Source organism: Nicotiana tomentosiformis, chromosome 1 (genome assembly GCF_000390325.3).
Source record: "Nicotiana tomentosiformis chromosome 1, ASM39032v3, whole genome shotgun sequence".
Taxonomy (NCBI): Eukaryota; Viridiplantae; Streptophyta; class Magnoliopsida; order Solanales; family Solanaceae; genus Nicotiana; species Nicotiana tomentosiformis.
The window spans coordinates 67011909-67032300 of NC_090812.1; positions in this window are offsets into that span (position 1 = coordinate 67011909).

Consider the following 20392-nt stretch of genomic DNA (forward strand, 5'->3'; position numbering starts at 1 on the left):
ATAAATCATCAATCCTCGGCAATGGATATTTGTTCTTGATGGTGACTTTGTTCAACTACCGATAATCTATACACATCCTCATCGATCCATCTTTCTTCTTCACAAACAACACAAGTGCACCCTAGGGCGAGACACTAGGTCTAATGAAGCCCTCATCAAGCAAATCTTGCAACTGCTCCTTCAACTCTTTCAACTCTGGCGGGGCCATGCGATATGGCAGAATGGAAATAGGCTGAGTGCCCAGAGCCAAATCAATACAGAAATCAATATCCCTGTCGGGTGGCATCCCCGACAGGTCTGCAGGAAATAGCTCTGGAAACTCACGAACAACCGGCACCGAATCTTTGGAAGGAACCTCCGCACTAGAATCGCGGACATAAGCCAAATAAGCTAGACACCCTTTCTCGACCATATGCCAAGCCTTCACATAAGAGATAACCTGCTGGAAGAATGGCCAAGATTCCCTCTCCACTCTAATCGAGGCAACCCCCGCAAGGCTAAGGTCACCATTTTAGCGTGACAATCTAGTATAGCATGATAAGGTGACAGCCAATCCATACCCAGTATGATATCAAAATCAACCATGTCGAGAAGTAGAAGATCTACACGAGTCTCAAGACTCCCAAGGGTGATCACACACGAATGATAAATACGATCTACAATAATAGCATCTCCCACTAGTGTGGACACATACACAGGAGCACTCAAAGAATCACGGGGCACAACCAAATAGGAAGCAAAATAGGATGACACATAGGAGTAAGTAGATCCCAGATCAAATAGAACTGAAGTATCTCTATTGCAAACTGAAACAGTACCTGTGATAACAACATTAGATGACTCAGCCTCAGGCCTGGATGGGAAAGCATAACACCGGGGCTGGGCCTCACCACCCTGAACTACGTCCCTGGGATAGCCTCTAACTGGCTGGTCTCTACCTCTAATGGCCTGACCTCCACCTCTAACCATCTGGCCTCTACATCTGGCTGCCTGACCTCTGCCTCTGGCTGCCTGAGCAGATGGTGCAGCAACTGGTGTCGGGACCATGGCACGGGAACTCTGATGCTGTGAGCTGCCCGTTGCCCGAGGGCAAAATCTAGCAATGTGCCTCGGATTACCACAAGTATAACATAATTTCGGTTGCTGTGACTGCTGACCCTGAAACTGACCCTGTCGACTTGAATAACAACCCTAATAACTCTGGAGTGGAGGTGCACTAATAGGAGCTGATGGTGCACTGTAGGCCAGCTGGTCGGAATAATGCATCTGAGGGCCACGACCACCTGAGGCACCGTGGGATGCCTGGAGCGCTGAATAAAATGGGCTGGGAGGATGGCCTCTACCAAAAGTACTCCTGCCTCTAGGTGAGGCACCGCTGAACTCACCGGTATGACGAGGTCTCTTGTTAGACCCCTGACCTCTCTGAGTAAGAACTATTTCGACTCGTCTGGCGACATTAGCAGCCGCCTGAAAAGAAATCTCACTCCCAGTCTCCTTAGCCATCTGCAATCTGATAGGCTGAGCAAGTCCATCAATAAACCTCCTCACCCTCTCTCTCTCGGTGGGAAGCATAAGAATAGCATGACGGGCCAAATCCACAAAACGGGTCTCATACTGAGTAACAATCATACTGCCCTACTGGAGACACTCAAACTGACGACGACGCTCCTTTCTCAATGTGATAGGCAAAAACTTCTCTATGAAGAGTTGAGAGAACTGGTCCCAAGTAAGAGCAGGCGACCCAGCTGGTCTGGTCAACAAGTAATATCTTCACCATTTCTTGGCGGAACCAGTCATCTAAAATGCAGCAAAATCGACCCCATTGGTCTCCACTATACCCATGTTTCGTAGAACCTCGTGACAGCTGTCAAGATACTCCTGGGGATCCTCTGAAGGAGCACCACTGAAGTGAACAGGAAAGAGCTTGATAAACCTGTCCAATCTCCATAAAGCTTCAGAAGACATAGCTGGCCCATCTCCGACCTGTGCCGCAATAACCGGCTGAACTAATCCGACTGGCTGAGCTGCTGGAGCCTGATACTGGGGAGCTATCTGCTCTGGAGAGGGAGTGGTAGGAGTCTGGTCTCCTCCTCCAGCCTGAGAGACTGTTGGTGCCATGGGAAATGCGCCAGTCTGGGCTACACTCTCCATAAGGCCCACCAAACAGACCAAAGCGTCCTGAAGTACTGGGGTAGCAATGAACCCCTCCGAAACCTGAGCTGGTCCGGCAGGAACAGTCTGGGCTGGAACCTCCTCGTCAAGCTCTATCGAAGGCTCCACTGCTGGGGCTGCTGCTCGGGCCCTAGGCTGAGCCCTGCCCCTGCCCCGGCCTCGACCTTTGCCCTGCGTAGGAGCTGTCACTGGAGGCTCTGGCTACTGCTCAGCGGAGGAAGCGGTACGTGTTCTCGCCATCTGCGAGAGAATAAGAGTAGAAGAGTTCAATCAGTATTGAGAAAGCAAAATCACACGACAAAGAAGAATGGAAGTGAAACTTGTTCCTAAACTTCATAGCCTCTGAAAGATAAGCACAAACGTCTCCGTGCAGATCCTCTAGACTCTACTAAGCTCGCTCGTGAATCGTGAGACCTAGGCAACCTAGTGCTCTGATACCAACTATCACGACCCAAAATTTTCCACCGACGGGACCGTGATGGCGCCTAACATTTCACTTGCTAGGCAAGCTAACGTTAGAAAGTCGTTAAACCAATTCCTTATTTCCATTCAATAAATAACAATAATTAACTAAGATAAAATATAATAAGTGCGGAATATTATAAATCTATATTAATTACTACCACCCGGATCTGGAGTCACAATTCACGAGCATTCTAGAATTTACTACAAGTAATAGCCTGAAAGAAATACAACTGTCTGAATGAAAGAAAAATAGTAGGACATAAAAGATAAACGAAGACTTCAAGGTCTGTGATCGTCGACAGATCTACCTTGAATCTCCGGACAGCAGACCAGTAGCAAATCTCGATCAACCTGAGCCTGTATCAAAATCTGCACAGAAAGTGCAGAGTTCAGCATCAGTAAAATCGACCCCATGTACTGGTAAGTGTCAAGCCTAATCTCGGCGAAGTAGTGACGAGGCTAGGACAAGACACCCACATATAACCTGAACAGTATAGTCATGCTAGTGGCAACAACAGTAAATAAAGCAATAACGCAGAAATAATGAGAAGGGGACATACAGTGGGGGAATACAATATAAAGAGTGAGAATAATGAAAAGACAGAATTAAACCGAAAATCCTTAAACGAATAGAGCAATTAAAACAGCAAGGAAAACTGCACGGCATCACCCTTCGTGCTTTTACTCTCAACCTCACCAAATAAATAAATAGAACGGCACGACATCACCCTTCGTGCTTTTACTCTCAAACTCACCCAAATAAATAAATAGAACGGCACGACATCACCCTTCGTGCTTTTACTCTCAACCTCACCAAATAAATAAATAGAACAGCACGGCATCACCCTTCGTGCATTAAACCTCTCATAATATACACGGCATCACCCTTCATGCTTTACACTCTTTCTCACAATATGGATAATGCATGGACGACATCACCCTTCGTGCTTTACACTCCTCCTCACAAATCACAGGATCAATAACAACGGATAGATAGGAGTACCACAAAGAAGCCAGTATTTTACCCATAATCAATAGCACAATGTAATCTCGACCTTGAATCAATATTCGAAAGTTACCAAATCTCAGTGAAACCAGATATAAGTCACCCAATATTTCAAATAACCCGCTAAGCATGGATAGTTGAATTTAAGGTTACAAAATAGACAAGAATATAATTTCACTCGCATGCTATGACTCGACAACGACGCATAGATGCTCGTCACCTCACCTAAATATCGTATTTAACAACCAAACACGCAGCAAATGAACACGTAATACCTATTCCCTCAAGCCAAAGTTAGACACGACACTTACCTCGCTCCGAATGCCACTAAATTCTTAATCACAGCTTTTTCTTTGGGATTCACCTTTCAAACCACTCGTATCTATTAAAAAATGACTCAATAATATCAAACATTGCTAAAGGAATCAACTTTAATGAATAATTACAGATTTTCCAAATTTTTCTCCATAAAGTCAAAAATCGACCCCGGGCCTGCTTGGTCAAAACTCGAAGTTCGGACCAAAATTCATTTACCCATTCACCGCCGAGCCCGAATATGTAATTATTTTTGGAATCCGACCTCAAATCGAGGTCTAAACCCCTAAATTTTCGAAATCCCTAGTTTCTACCCCAACCCCTAATTCTATCATGAAAACTCTAGATTTTAGGTTGAATTCTTATAAAATGAAGTAAAAGATTGAAAGAAACGAGTTAAGGAACACTTACCTATGTTTGGGGAATAAAATGTCTTTGAAAAATCTCCCTAGGCTTCCTATCCTTTTGAAACGAGAAGAAAAATGGCTGGAGTCCGAATTAAATGAACTCACTGCCCAGTGACCTTCGCACCTGCGGTGCTTTGGTCGCACCTGCGCATCCGCATGTGCGGACAGGACGTGCGCTTTTGCGAAAAAGGACTGGGCCAACGGGGGCCGCACCTGCGGACAGGGTTCCGCTTTTGCAGTCCCGCTCCTGCGGAGAGAAGTCCGCATCTGCGGAAAAATGAAGCACAGGCCTGGGTCGCACCTGGGGGGCTATCGCTCGCACCTGCGACCAAAGGCTTGCAGGTGCGGGCACACAAGATTTGGTGCACCAGCAGCCTTGTTGAGGTTTGAACTCAACTCGCGCATCACCCGAATGGCACCCGAGCCCTCGAGGCTCCAAATCAAGCATGCACGCAAGTCTAAAAATATCATACGGACTTGCTCGCGCGATCAAATCACCAAAATAACACCTAGAACTACGAATTTAGTACCAAATCAAATAAAATTCTCAAGAACACTTTAAAATTTCTATTTTCTCAATTGGACGTCCGAATCATGTCAAATCAACTCCGTTTCTCACCAAATTTCACAGATAAGTCTTAAATATCATAATGAACCTGTACCGGGCTCCAAAACTAAAATACAGACCCGATACTTACAATGCCAAATATCAATCAATTCTTAAAAATAAATAATTTCCAAACTTTTAATTTTCATCAAAAATTCATAACTCAAGCTAGGGACCTCCGAATTCGATTCCGGGCATACGCCCAGGTCCCATAATTCGATACGGACCTACCGGGACTGTCAAACTATGAATCCGGGCCCGTTTACTAAAAATATTGGCCGAAGTCAACTAAAATCAACTTTTAAGGCAAAATTTCTTATTTTCATTAGTTTTCAGCATAAAAGCTTTCTGAAAACCTGTCCGAATTGCTCACGCAAATCGAGGAGGGTAAAAATAAGATTTTTAAGGTTTAAGAGCGCAGATTCGAGTTCTAAAACATAAGATGACCTTTTGGGTCATCACAACTATTACTAAAGAAAAATCATACAGTTTACCAATTAAATGTAGCTAATACAACAAAAAAGGTTCCAACTAACATATGATACCAGTATAGTACATAGATATACCAACAGGGTATATAATTATAAGCTAAGAGTTTAAAAAAAGTTTTTTAATTCAATTATTAAACTAAATTAATATTAGTTGTCACATAATCTAATTAACTCAATTTTGTGCATCATCGATTATACTAAAATTTAGATATATTATAATAATATACTATATACCATTTTGAAATGAAGAATAAATTAATAAAAAATATTCAATTGACAAGTAGATCCTATTATGAAATGAGAAAGATAGAAGAAAAATATTTATTTATATTTGAGTAGACAATAAAAGAGAAAATAGGTTGGGGCAATTAATTTGGTTTCACGTGATTCGGGATTAGAAAGGAAAGGATTTTGAAAATAGGTAGTTGGGTAAATATTTAGGTACACATTGTAAGACAAATTAGAATGTGCGGTAACGGGTAATTAAAATTAGATTTCATACTTATTCACAAAGAGAAAGCTATAGGTTTAATTAAAAGGAAATATGCATGGTTTGGTATGCTGAGGAAAACAAATTCAAGCAAAAAAGAGGATTGGGTAGCCGGCAAAATAGATTTTGATGAATAGGTAAAAAATGTAATTAATTCTTAAATGGGCAAAATGGATAATTAGTTTGTGCCTAGTAGGCAGATTGTGTAATTCCCTCTATAATGAAAATTAGTTGGAACCCGATGAATCGGTTGAAGCCCAAAGCAGGTAAGGCAAGGGCTTTAGGCCCCATAAATTTGTAGGCCCGACTTTTTAGTAGTTTTAGGTTTATGTATTTATTTTGGGGTTTTGGCATGGTATAACAATATACCCATATATTTAGCAGAAAATAGCCCTAGTTATAGATATTGGCATCAAATAACCAATAAATATATATCACAATAATAATATGCATATCACAGCTTTTTTTTCTTCTTTGTCTATATCAACATGTATATTAAAATTTTATTTTCATTCTTTGTATATAAATAATATTATTCTTTGTATATCGATAATATAAAATTATATATATAGTTATTGATGCCTTTATATCAATGTATATCACAATAAAAATATTATATTATTTGTATATCACAGTGTATAACACATCAGACATGTGTATGCCAAAATAGATATCATAAGTTTATTTTTCTTCTTTGTGTATATCAAAAATTAATTTTCTTTGTATATTAAAATATTATTTACTACCGCAATTATATTTATTATTTTTATATTTTAGAACTTGCTTAAACATGCTATATCAAAAAATAATTTCTTTTTTTATCAATAATTAATAATTATATTATTTTTATATCACAGTGTATAACATAATAATAATATGTATATAAAAAAACTTTATTAAAATTTTATTTTTCTTCTTTGTATAACACATTTCAAATTGAAAACTCAAGTTCAAGACGACTCCACATGTGTATCTCCTATTGTAACCCGTGTATATCTCTATGTACATCAGTGATATCTCATGTATATTATGTGTGTTTGTGTATATCCATGAAAATTTGTGTTATATATACGATATACAATGTGATATACACGGGCATCCATAAAATAATTGTGTTATATACATGATATACAAAGTGATATACACAGACGTCCTTAAAAACTTATGTGTGATATACACTGATGTACACGATATACAATGTGATATACACATGTCATAGTTGGATTTTTAGGTATGATGTTTTACCTGAAACCAGTCTAAATCACTTCTAATCTTGCTCAAATTTTGTATATAGCCTTGTTTAGGCATTTTCAACCAATTTCAATCACACCCACTCATTCAATCCAAATAAAAAAGGAAGAGAGAAGAAAAACGAAGTTCAAATATATTTTTTTTCTCTTAGTTTTTGCTAATCTTGCTCAAATTTTGTATATAGCCTCGTTTAGGTATTTTCAACTAATTTCAATCACACCCACTCATTCAATCCAACCAAAAAATAAGAGAGAAGAAAAACAAAGTGGAAATATATTTTTTCTCTCTTAGTTTTTGCTTTTGATTTTCTCTGATGTGAGATCAACCTTACCTTTTCATCCCACTGATTTTCTTTGCATAATTTGCAAGAATTTTTGCTAAACTATGAGAGAAAAGAGAAGAGATAGAAGAAGAAATACAAGAAAAGAAAAGGGGTGGAAAGCCAAAATAAGCGTGTAGTATTTTTTGAGAGAGAATATAAAAGATAGTAGTTTTTGTAAGATTTGGCTGTATAATGCCAATTGTTTGGGACTATCTTTGCCAAACGTAATATAAGGCTAAAGAATTTCTAATTCCTGTTATGTTTCATTTATTTTTCTTTTAGAAAATTTAAGTATTTAACGTGAAAAGCTATAATTTTGCTGTGGAAAAGGAAAATGAACATTTACTTTTACCATTATTGCATATTGGGGATATGAATCGTTACCTTTACAGTTTTTGCCTTTTTGGGATTGACTTCTTTTCTTTTCATATTTATTCACAACTACAAAGTTGAAACCTTACTCGCCTTCTTCTTCTCTACGTTAACTTCTAAAAAGCTTTATGATAATTATTACTCCTTCCCATCAAAAGAACTACAAGACTCTTGTGATCAATCTTTGTGGAATAAAATACAAAGTTGGAAGGTACGATTTTTTTTTTTCAATGATAACTTTTTTCTTTCTTGTCACGACCCGAAATTCTCAAGATCGTGATGGCGCCTAACATTTCACTTGCTAGGCAAGCCAACATTAGAATAATTTTAACTATTTTTTAATAATTTAATTTAATTAATAATAAAGAAACTAATAACAGGAATAAAATCTGAAATAAAATGAGTAAACCATAATAATAGCGATATCTAAATACCATTCCAGATCTGGTGTCACAAGTGCACGAGCTACTAGAATAATTCAAATAAGGGTGTGAATAAAAATAAAGTTGTCTGACAGAAATACACATCTAAAAGAACGTAGATGAGGACTTCAGAGCTGCGAACGCCGTGCATCTATACCTCAAGTCTCTTGTGGATAGCTGAATCCGAACAAATCTATTGTATGCTGTTGGGACCAATTCCGGTATCTGCACAAGAAGTGTAAAGTATAGTATGAGTACAACCGACCCCATGTACCCAGTAAGTGCCAAGCCTAACCTCGACGAAGTAGTGACGAGGCTAAGGCAGGTCACTTACAATAACCTGTACGCAATAATAATAACAATAATATAGGAGAACAAGAATAGAAATTAAACCGATAAATCATATCAACAATCAAGCCAACTCGGCAGTCATAACCAATTATTACTTAATTCACTTTCCGTTGCGGCGTGCAACCCAATCCCCAAAATATATTCATATTCAATTCCGTTGCTGCGTGCAACCCGATCCCACAATATATTCATTTTCATTTAATTCCGTTGCGGCGTGCAATCCGATCTTCAATATATCTTTTCAATCAATTATGTTGCGGCGTGCAACCCGCTCCTCCAATATATTCACTTTTATTTCTGTTGCGACGTGCCACCCGCTCCTCAATAATATAATTTACCAATTCTTATAAAAAAAATTATTTCAATAAATGCAACAATTAATATGAAATTATAAGACAACAAGCATATAATAATTATGATTTATTTAGAAACAAGTGATGACAAGTAGAAATTACTTGTGAAAATTAATTTGAATTATTATTATATATAACATGTAATTTATTTGTTCTTTATGTAGATAGAATATCGTACTTGGATGTATAATAGGAATTATCCTAATCGTCGATTTTTGAGGGAGGAATTTATAGAAGGGGTTAAGGAATTTATTAGGCATGCAATGTCACTTGAATCGTTTTTGGATTGGAGGTGCTTTCCCGATTTCGGATGCAAGGTCAGCTAGCCAATTTTCTTGCTAGTGGTGCTTTCCTGATTCCCCGGTCTCGTGAGCCTTCCCCAGATGCTAATCCTTCGAACTATGACGACGATGAATACTATAGCAGTGGAGATGAAGATGATGTAGTACAAAACACCATTGAATGATGTTTGAACTTTTAACTTGTGAAACGTTTTGTTGTTGGGTATGATATTTTGTTAATATAGTTTAATGGATATGGAGATGGTGATAATGTTTTGTTAATATAATTTTGATAGTTGTTATTGTTGTTGTTATTGCTGTTCTTGTTATTGTTATTGTTGTTATTATTGTTATTGTTGTTATTGTTTGTTGTAGTTGTTATTGTTGTTATTATCGTTATTGTTGTTATTATTGGTTGAATAGCAGCAATGTAATGCTGTCATTATAGGTGATTGGTTGTTGGCAGGTTGTGCAACTATAAAATAATTGTTTTCTGCCAAACAATTACCCAAAAAATCGACCGACTTCAGTCGAAAATGTTCATTTTAATTCCCAAAAAATCAAATTTACCGACCGACTTTGGTCGGAATTTTAAATTTTAAATTTTAATTATTTAAATTATACCAACCGATTTCGGTCGGAATTAATAATTTTAAATAAAAATGAATAATTATATATTTTAACAATACCGATCGATTTAGGTCGGAATTGAATAATTTTTTAAAAAATGAATAAATTATTTTCCGACCGAATTCGGTCGTTAATTTAAAAATAATTAAAAAATACTTTTAACAATACAGATCGAATTCGGTCGGTAAAATTAATTTGTGTCAGACTACTTTTTCAAACTGCGTTGATAGTTACCAACCAACTTCGGTCGGAAAATAGTGACCGAATTCAGTCGCTCCCCGTCTGCGACCATTATTTTATCGACCAATTGAAAACGGTCGAAAATCGGTCGATTTTTGTTGGATTACGACTGATTTCAGTCGGTTTTTCTGGATGTTTTTTAGCAATGTTTTAGTAGTGAAACTAGCTAGCGAAGGAAGTAGAGATTGGAGAAATCGCACTAAACTCAAAGCTCATGAAACTATGAATGAGCATATTATTAATATAAGTAAATGGATTGATTTAGAAATGAGATTGCGCATAAATAAAACAATAGATAAAGATGTTCAAGAACAAAATAGTAGAGATAGAGAGCACTGGAAAAATATATTGACAAGAAAAATTGTTGTGATAAAAACTCTTGAAAAAAATAATTTGGCATTTAGGGGAAAAAATGAAAAGATATACCAAGAAAACAAAGGAACTTTTTTAAGTCTAATTGAAATAATTGCGGAATTTGATCCAATCATGCAAGAACATGTTCGACGAATTAAGCATGATGAAATTTATATCATTACGTTGGACATAATATACAGAATGAATTGATAAATTTGTTAGCAAGTGAAATTAGAAATAAAATTATTCAAAAAAATCAAAGAAATAAAGTATTTCTCAAACATACTTGATTGCACTCCAGATATAAGTCATCAAGAACAGATGTCTTTTATATTGTGGAGTGTTGATATTTCAGCAACTCCAATAAAAATTACTGAATACTTTTTAGAATTTTTAAAAGTGGATGATACAGGTGGAAAAGGTCCTTTTGAAGTTATTATTAATGAGATAGAAAATATTGGACTTGATATTGATAATTTAATAGGACAAGTATATGATAACGGATCCAATATGAAGGGTAAACACCAAAGATTGCAAAAAAGATTTCTCGATATAAATCCTAGATCATTCTATATACCATGTGGTTGTCACAATTTAAATTTGGTACTTTGTAATATGATTAATTCTTGTACAAAAGCTATATCATTCTTTGGAGTGGTACACCGTATATATTCACTTTTTTCTTCTTCTACTAAGTGATGGAAAGTTTTAAAAGATAGTATACCCAACCTAACTCTTAAATCATTGTCACAAACACGTTGGGAAAATTGTATTGAATGTATCAAAGCGATAAGATTTCAAACTCCACAAATAAGAGATGCTTTATTAAAATTAGTAGAAGCTAGTGAGGATCCAAAAACTAAAAGTGAAGCTAATTGTTTAGCGACGTACGAGCTTCAAAATTTTGAGTTTTTATTAGGTATGACTATTTGGTATGAAATGTTGTTTGATGTTAATTCAGTTAGTAAAAGTTTGCAATCAAATGATTTGCATATTGATATAGCCATAGATAAACTAAGAGGCCTTATTTCTTATTTTCAAAAATATAGAGAAGAATGGTTCACAATTGCTATGATTTCTGCTAAGGAAATTACATCTGAGATGATCAGATGAATATAGAACCTGAATTTCGTAAAAAACGTGTAATATATAGAAAATAATAATTTGATGAGAATATCGATAATGAAACCACAAAATCTCTTGAAGAATCTTTTAGAGTAGATTACTTTTTATATATAGTAGACCAAGCCATTTTTTCGCTTCAAAATAGATTTGAACAATTCAAAGCGTATGAACGTATTTTTGGTTTTTTGTTTAGTGGTAATAAATTAAAGTCATTAGATGATGAGAATTTTAAAAAATATTGCCTTAACCTTGAAAGGTCTTTAAGACATAATAATCACTCTGATATTGATGGTCTAGACTTATTTTCTAAATTAAAAATATTGAGAAAAATAGTGCAAGTAGAAGATAATACTCTAGTCGACATACTCAATCAGATAAAAAGACTTGTTTCTTTTTCAAATGCCTATATTGCTTATAGAATAATGTTAACGGTTCCCGTAATAATTGTCTCTGCGAAAAAAAGTTTTTCAAAATTAAAATTGATAAAATCTTATCTAAGATCAACTATGTCTCAAGAGAGATAAAATGGATTAGCCATTTTATCAATTGAAAAAGAATTGTTAGAGAAAATAGATTATAAAAAAATTATTAATAACTTTGCAACTCAAAAGGCTAAAAAAATAGCTTTTAAATAAAATATATATAGTTTATTTTAGAGGAACTTAAGGCCCCTAATTACAGTTTTGTCATGACTCGAAATTTCCATCTTCGGACCGTGATGGCGCCTAACATTTCACTTGCTAGGCAAGCCAACGTTAGAATAATATTAGCCAATTTTTAAAGAATCTTTAAATTATTAATAATCAAAGAAACAAATGCGGAAGCAAAGTTTGAAATATAGTGAATAATTCATAAAAACAATGGTGTCTAAATACCATCCCAGAATTGGTGTCACAAGTGTACGAGCTTCTAGAATAAATACAAATAAAGGTCTGAATAAAATAAAGCTGTCTGGAAACAAACACACTAAAGTAAAGTAGACGAGGATTTCAGAACTGCGGACGCCATGCAGTTATACCTCAAGTCTCCTCTGGTAGCTGATATCCGAGCAAGTCTATGGCACGCCGCTGGGACCAGCTCCAAAATCTGCACAAGAAGTGCAGAGTGTAGTATCAGTACAACCGACCCCATGTACTGGTAAGTGCTGAGCCTAACCTCGACAAAGTAGTGATGAAGCTAAGGCGGGTCACTTACATTACCTGTACGCAATATTAGTAACAACAACAATAGTAGAAATAAATCAGGTAACTCGTTTATAATAATTGAAGCCAACTCTGCAGTCATAATTAATTATCATTTCTATCAATTTTGTTGCAGCGTGCAACCCGCTCTCACAATATATTCATATTCAATTCTGTTGCAGCGTGCAACCCGCTCTCGCAATATATTCACGTTCAATTCTGTTACAGCGTGCAACCCGCTCTCACAATATATTCACATTCAGTTCTGTTGCGGCGTGCAACCCGCTCCTCCAATATATTCATTTTAATCAAGTCTGTTGCGGCGTGCAACCCGAGACTTTTAAATAAGTCTGTTGCAGCGTGCAACCCGATCCTCCAATATGGATTTTTAATAAGTCTGTTGCGGCGTGCAACCCTCTCCTCCAACATATTCATTTACCAATTCTTATAGAAGAATTTTCCCAATAAATACAATAATTAATATAAAATTATAAGACAACAAGCATACACTAATTATGATTTAATTACGAACAAACAAAGGCAAATAGCAAATTATTATAGAAATTGGAGAGAAAATATATAGTTTAATATTTAATATGCTAAATGTCAAATAACAATTAAGGCACATAATTCAAATAGCATGTAACAATTAATGCAGGAATTCAAGAATTAATATTTGACAAAGAATAGGAGAGAAATAAATATTATAATAATTAATTCATAATTTAAAACAATTTATGATTTTTCAAGTAAATACACAAATAATTAATTTGACGACGTATAGACACTCGTCACCTCGCCTATACGTCGTTCACATGCATTTCACATAACAAATAATTTAAGGGTTCTATTCCTTCAAGTCAAGATTAACCACGACACTTACCTCGCTTTGCAAATTCCAATCCATTACTCGACCACAACTTTTTCTTTTAAATTTGTCCCCAAAAGCTTCAAATCTATTCACAAATAATTCGATATACTCAATACGAATCATAGGAATTAATTCCATATGAATTTATAAATTTTCCGGATAAAAATCCAAAATTTATTAAAATATTCGGCAGTGAGACTCACGTCTCAAATCTCGGAAAAACTTACGAAATTCGAACACCCATTCCGAGACGAGTCCAACCATACAAAAATTATCTAATTCTGATGTCAAATGGACCTTCAAATCTAAATTTTTTTCGTTTTTGGAAAGTTTTACAAAAATTCTAATTTCTTCCGTCTAAATCCGAAATAAATGATGAATATAGACTTAGATTTATGAAATACAATCACCATATGATAAAGAATACTTACCCAGTTCGAAATCGTGAAAAACACTCCTTAGAAATCGCCCCTAAGCCGAGTTATAATTGAGGGTTTGTGAAAAATGGGGAAAATTCCGTTTTGGTTATGTTTTAAGTCACAGGCGTCAAGCCTTCTTCGCGTTCGCGAAGGGCCTGTCGCGTTTGCGATGAATAGCAGCCCGTGGCTTTCGCGTTCGCGATTCCTCCTTCGCGTCCGCGAAGGCTTTTTCCCCCTGGCCTTCGCGTTCGTGTGCCAGTGCTCGCGTTCGCGTAGAAGGACAACTGACCCCTCCCCCAGGCCTCTAAAGCTTCGCGTTCGCGTTGAGCTGGTAGTGTTCGCGAAGGGTAAAGTCCCTATAGCTTCGCGTTCGCGAACCAATCTTCGCGTTCACAAAGAAGAAAAATTCAGCCAGCCCATTTTGCTCTTTGCGTTCGCGAGAGTCCATTCGCGAACGCGATGAAGGAAATGCCAGAAGCCTGAAGTTGCTGAAAAACCAGATTTTCTAAGTTCAAAATCATCCCGTATCCTATCCAAAACTCACCCGAGCTCTCGGGGCTCCAAACCAAACATGCACACAAGTCTTAAAACATCATACGAACTTGCTCGCGCGATCAAATCACCAAAATAATACCTAGAACTACGAATCGGACACCAATTCAAATGAAATTTTCAAGAAAACTTTAAATCTTATATTTTTACAACCAGACGTCCGAATCACGTCAAATCAACTCCGATTCTCACCAAATTCGACAGACAAGTCATAAATATTATAGTAGACCTATACCGTACTCTGAAACCAAAATACAAACTCGAGGTAAATAAATCCAACTTCAGTAATTACTTAAAAATCATTAAGCTTTCAAGCTTTTAATTTTTCATCAAAATTTTATATCTCGGGCTAGGACCTCGGAATTCGATTCCGGGCATACGTCCAAGTCCCAAATCACGATATGGACCTACCGAAATTGTCAAAATACTAATCCCGGTCTGTTTGCTCAAAATATTGACCAAAGTCAACTCAATTGAGTTTTAAAGTCATATTTCACATTTTAATCCATTTTTCAAATAAAAACTTTTTGGAAAATTGTATGGACTGCGCACGTAAGTCGAGGAATTATACATGGTGCTTTTTGATCTCTTAGAATACAAAATTACTTATTAAATTTAAAGATGACATTTTGGGTCATCATATTCTCCACCTCTAAAACAAACGTTCGTCCTCGAACGGAGTTAGAAAAAGTACCTGAGCTGGAGAAAAGGTGTGGATATTTACTCCTCATGTCCGATTCAGACTCTCAGGTAGATGCCTCTACCGGCTGACCTCTCCATTGCACCCGAACTGAAGGATAACTCTTAGACCTCAACTGTCGGACCTGTCCGGCTAGAATAGCCACCGGCTCCTCCTCGTAAGTCAAATCTTTGTCCATTTGGACTGAGCTGAAATCTAACACATGGGACGGATCACCATGATATTTTTGGAGCATAGACACATGGAACACCGGATGAACCGCTGATAAACTAGGTGGTAATGCAAGCCTGTAGGCTACTTCACCCACCCTTTCAAGAATTTCAAAGGGTCCGATATACCTAGGGCTCAACTTGCCCTTCTTTTCGAACCTCATTACACCTTTCATAGGTGAAACCCAGAGCAATATTCTTTCTCCAACCATGAATGCAATATCATGAACTTTACGGTCAGCATAACTCTTTTGCCTAGACTGAGCTGTGTGAAGTCGATCCTGTATAATCTTGACCTTATCCAAGGCCTCTTGTACCAAATCGGTACCCAATAACCGAGCCTCTCCCGGTTCAAACTAGCCAACTGGCGAACGGCATCACCTTTCATATAATGCCTCATATGGAGCCATCTGAATGTTCGACTGGTAGCTATTATTATAAGCAAACTCCGTAAGTGGCAAGAACTGATCCCAAGAACATCCAAAGTCTATAACACAAGCGCGAAGCATATCTTCCAATATCTGAATGGTGCGCTCTAATTGTTCGTCTGTCTGTGGATGAAATGCTGTACTCAACTCAACCCGCGTGCCTAACTCGCACTGTACAGCCCTCCAGAAGTGTGAGGTAAATTGCGTACCTCGATCTGAAATAATAGACACGGGCACACCGTGTAGGCGGACAATCTCAAGAATGTAAATTTTAGCTAACCTCTCTGAAGAATAGGTAACTGCCACTGGAATGAAATGTGCTGACTTGGTAAACCTGTCCACAATGACCCAAACTGCGTCAAATTTTCTCTGAGTCCATGGGAGCCCAACAACAAAATCCATAGTGATACGCTCCCACTTTCACTCAGGAATTTCTAACTTCTGAAGCAAACCACCAGGTCTCTGATGCTCGTACTTAACTTGCTGACAATTCAGACACAGAGCTACATATGCAACTATATCCTTTTTCATTCTCCTCCATCAATAATGCTGCCGCAAATCTTGATACATTTTGGCGGTACCTGGATGAATAGAGTACCTGGAACTGTGTGTTTCTTCAAGAATTAATTCACGAAGCCTATCCACATTAGGCACACAAATACGACCCTGCATTCGCAGAACCCATCTTCCCCCGCAACAACCTGTTTGGCATCACCGTGCCGCACCGTGTCCTTAAGGACAAGTAATTGAAGATTATCATATTGCCCCTATCTGATGTGCTCATATAAGGAAGACCGAACGACTGTGCAAGCTAGAAGCCGAATGGGTTCCAAAACATCCAACCTCACGAACTGATTAGCCAAAGTCTGAACATCTGCAGCTAATGGCCTCTCACCAATCGGAATATACGCAAGACTGCCCATACTCACAGCCTTCCTACTCAAAGCATCGGCCACCACATTGGCCTTTCCGGGGTGATACAAAATGGTGATATCATAGTCTTTCAACAACTCCAACCATCTTCTCTGCCTCAAATTAAGATCCTTTTGTTTGAACAGATACTGAAGGCTACGATGATCAGTGAATGCCTCACACGAGACACCGCAGAGGTAATGCCTCCAAATCTTCAGCGCATGAACAATGGCTTCCAATTCTAAGTCATGAACATGATAATTCTTCTCGTGAACTTTTAATTGTCGTGACGCATATGCAATTTCCTTGCCATCTTGCATTAATAATGCACCAAGCCCAATGTGAGAGGCGTCACAATATACAGTATACGATCCTGAACCTGTGGGTAATACCAACACCGTCGTTGTAATCAAAGTGGTCTTGAGCTTCTGAAAGCTCAACTCACACTCGTTTGACCATCTAAATGGGGCACCCGTCTGGGTCAATCTGGTCTTAATAGTTGTTCATAATAAATTACATAATCATCAATTAACTTCATGTTAACAAAAATCTCGTTTCAAGCCTTTACAATACTAATAACGAGATGCGAGGCATGAAGACCTCATAATTATTCACCCGAATTAACGAGTCATATTTAACGCCACCTGGGCGGGCACCTACCTCGTAGGTTACAACTCATATTACAACACGAATTTGGCAAGTATGCATAGAGAATTTCATACAAAAATTTCTCAAATAAGCCTAGCAGGCATGACTCCCTATTAGTACTATAGTACAAATTTAATTTTCACAAGGGAGAATTTAAACACAAGATTTTTTTTATCACAAGGATCTCGTCCTTATATAACTTCCACCGTAGCTCATAGTCCGGTTTAAACATATCAATTTATTTTAAAATATGAGGACCTCGATCTCAGTTCTGAATCACAAGTAATATGCACATCTTGCCAATCAAAACTTTCCATTTTCTCTTTTTAAATAACTTTCGTTAAACAAAATCACAACACATAGTGAACCCCACACCGGTAGGGCGTATAATTCACAATTTGTAATTAATTATCTAAAAATATATCAAAACATACCGAAATAAGTGCTAGAAAGGCACATTTAGTCTCACAGATCTTATTAGAGTCCATCATGGAATGATAGGTGTAGTTATCTCCATAAAACCTCCCAAAAGAAGTAAACACACAAGTAGATTATAGAATTATGAAGCTCACTCATAAGTGGAGCACAATAGGAGGACTCGTCTTGATACTCAGAACCGAATCAAGTTAAGGAAATTATTCCTTTATTTTAAATCGAGGTCGTACCTATAACAACACCATCTGATGTAACGACCTCCACCATACCATAAAACAAATATAACAACGTCTGGGTCTCCATCTCTAGGACGCCTTCTACCTGCCTGGCCTCCACCCTTAACTGATCGTGTGGGTGGTGTAGTAACTGCAATGGGGCACGTAACTTGAGTGCTTTGATGAAATATGCCTCTCCCAAGTTTGGGATAATTTTCTCATGATGTGCCTAGTATCGCCGTATTCATAACAACTCCTTTGCGGGTTTGGCTGCTCATATTGAGTCCGTGCCAGATAACTGGGATAACTATTGTAGGAAACTCATGTCAGTGGTGCATTAAAAGAACTTACTGGAGCACCTCGATTAATCCGATGTGCGAACTGGGCTGGCCGACTACCCGAGCCCCCGCCATAATGATTTATACTCGCAGAGTAGAATCCATTGAATCCCCCAGAACCTCGAGACGTCTTGGTCTCCTTAGTTTCCTTTTTTTTCTCACACCGAACACGTTCTAATATCTTAAAAATTTCTACCACTAGTGGAAATGAAATATCAGTCCGTAGCTCCCGAGTCATACAAAATTTTACGATCATAATTAAGTCCTTTAATGAGTTTGTGGATTCACTCTCTGGCTGTAGGAAGCAAAATCGGAATATGATGGGCTAACTTATTGAACCTGATGGCATATTATGACACCATCATGGTGACCTGACGCAATCGTTCAAACCCTATGCACCATGCATTACGGAGAGTCCTGGAAACAAACTATTTCAGAAGTATTTCTGAGAACCGAGCTAAGTGGGCAGTGTTGTATCGGTTGGTCTGCCCTCTTCATAGGCTTTCCATAGACACTTGTGGAGAATTATCTCTCCCAAGGCTAATTTATTTTTTTGTTATGCTGACTCAACACTGTTGAGCTGACCCATTTCTTAACATACTCTTCGATTCTTCTTTGGGGTAAATTTTACCCCTATTTATATACAATGATCACAAAGGTAGAGCTCCATACAGACAATTCTTAGTCCAGAATCTCATCAACCATTGTACTTCCTCCGAAGCACCCCAAAATCCGCAACCATGACGTCCACGCTGAGTAGACCTTCTGTAAATTTAATGTTGTTTCTCTAACTTCTTTGGTACTGAAGTATAAGATTATTATGGAGGCGGACATACCGCAAGTCCCAACCTTATTTTCTACAAGATATCAGGCCTTAAACACATGTAAATTTTGGGAGAACCTTTCAGTACCACATATATATATTTCAAGCCAAAACTGATATAACACATGACTCGCAATCCATTCATTGATAGTGGACTCCCCCGCTCAGCGCGAAGTCATAGTTCACCACGTCCGATGGTCCACAATATTAAACTTCACAACTCGTATAAATCAACCAGATGCCAAGGTACGTTGCACCCCCCACATTATTCACTAGGTGATCTCTTTATACGTCCGCATCTTCAGTCGGAATCACACGTTGAGGAAATATTTGATCATCTATGGCTCCCTCGTAGTTCATATGCGGCATCACGAACCATCGACGCCCAACTGATACCGAGTGCGCAATGTCATACACGAGTAGACACAAAGGAATGTGAGATATAGGTTTCAAGCAAAATCAATGTCGCACGATAAGGAATGAAAGAGGTGATATTGTTCCTAAACTTCATAGCCTCTGAGAGATAAGTACAGACGTCTCCGTACCGATCCTTCAGACTCTACTAAGCTTGCTTGTGACTCCTGAGACCTATGTAACCTAGTGCTCTGATACCAACTGTCATGACCCGAAATTCCCACCTTCGGACCGTGATGGCGCCTAACATTTCACTTGCTAGGCAAGCCAACGTTAGAATAATATTAACCAATTTTTAAACAATCTTTAAATTATTAATAATTAAAGAAACAAATGCGGAAGCAAAGTTTGAAATATAGTGAATAATCCATAAAAACAACGGTGTTTAAATACTATCCCAGAATTGGTATCACAAGTGCAGGAGCTTCTAGAATAAATACAAATAAAGGTCTGAATAAAATAAAGCTGTCTGGAAACAAACACACAGCTAAAGTAAAGTAGACAGGAACTTCAGAACTGCAGACGCCATGCAGTTATACCTCAAGTCTCCTCTGGTAGCTGAAATCCGAGCAAGTCTATGGCACGCCGTTGGG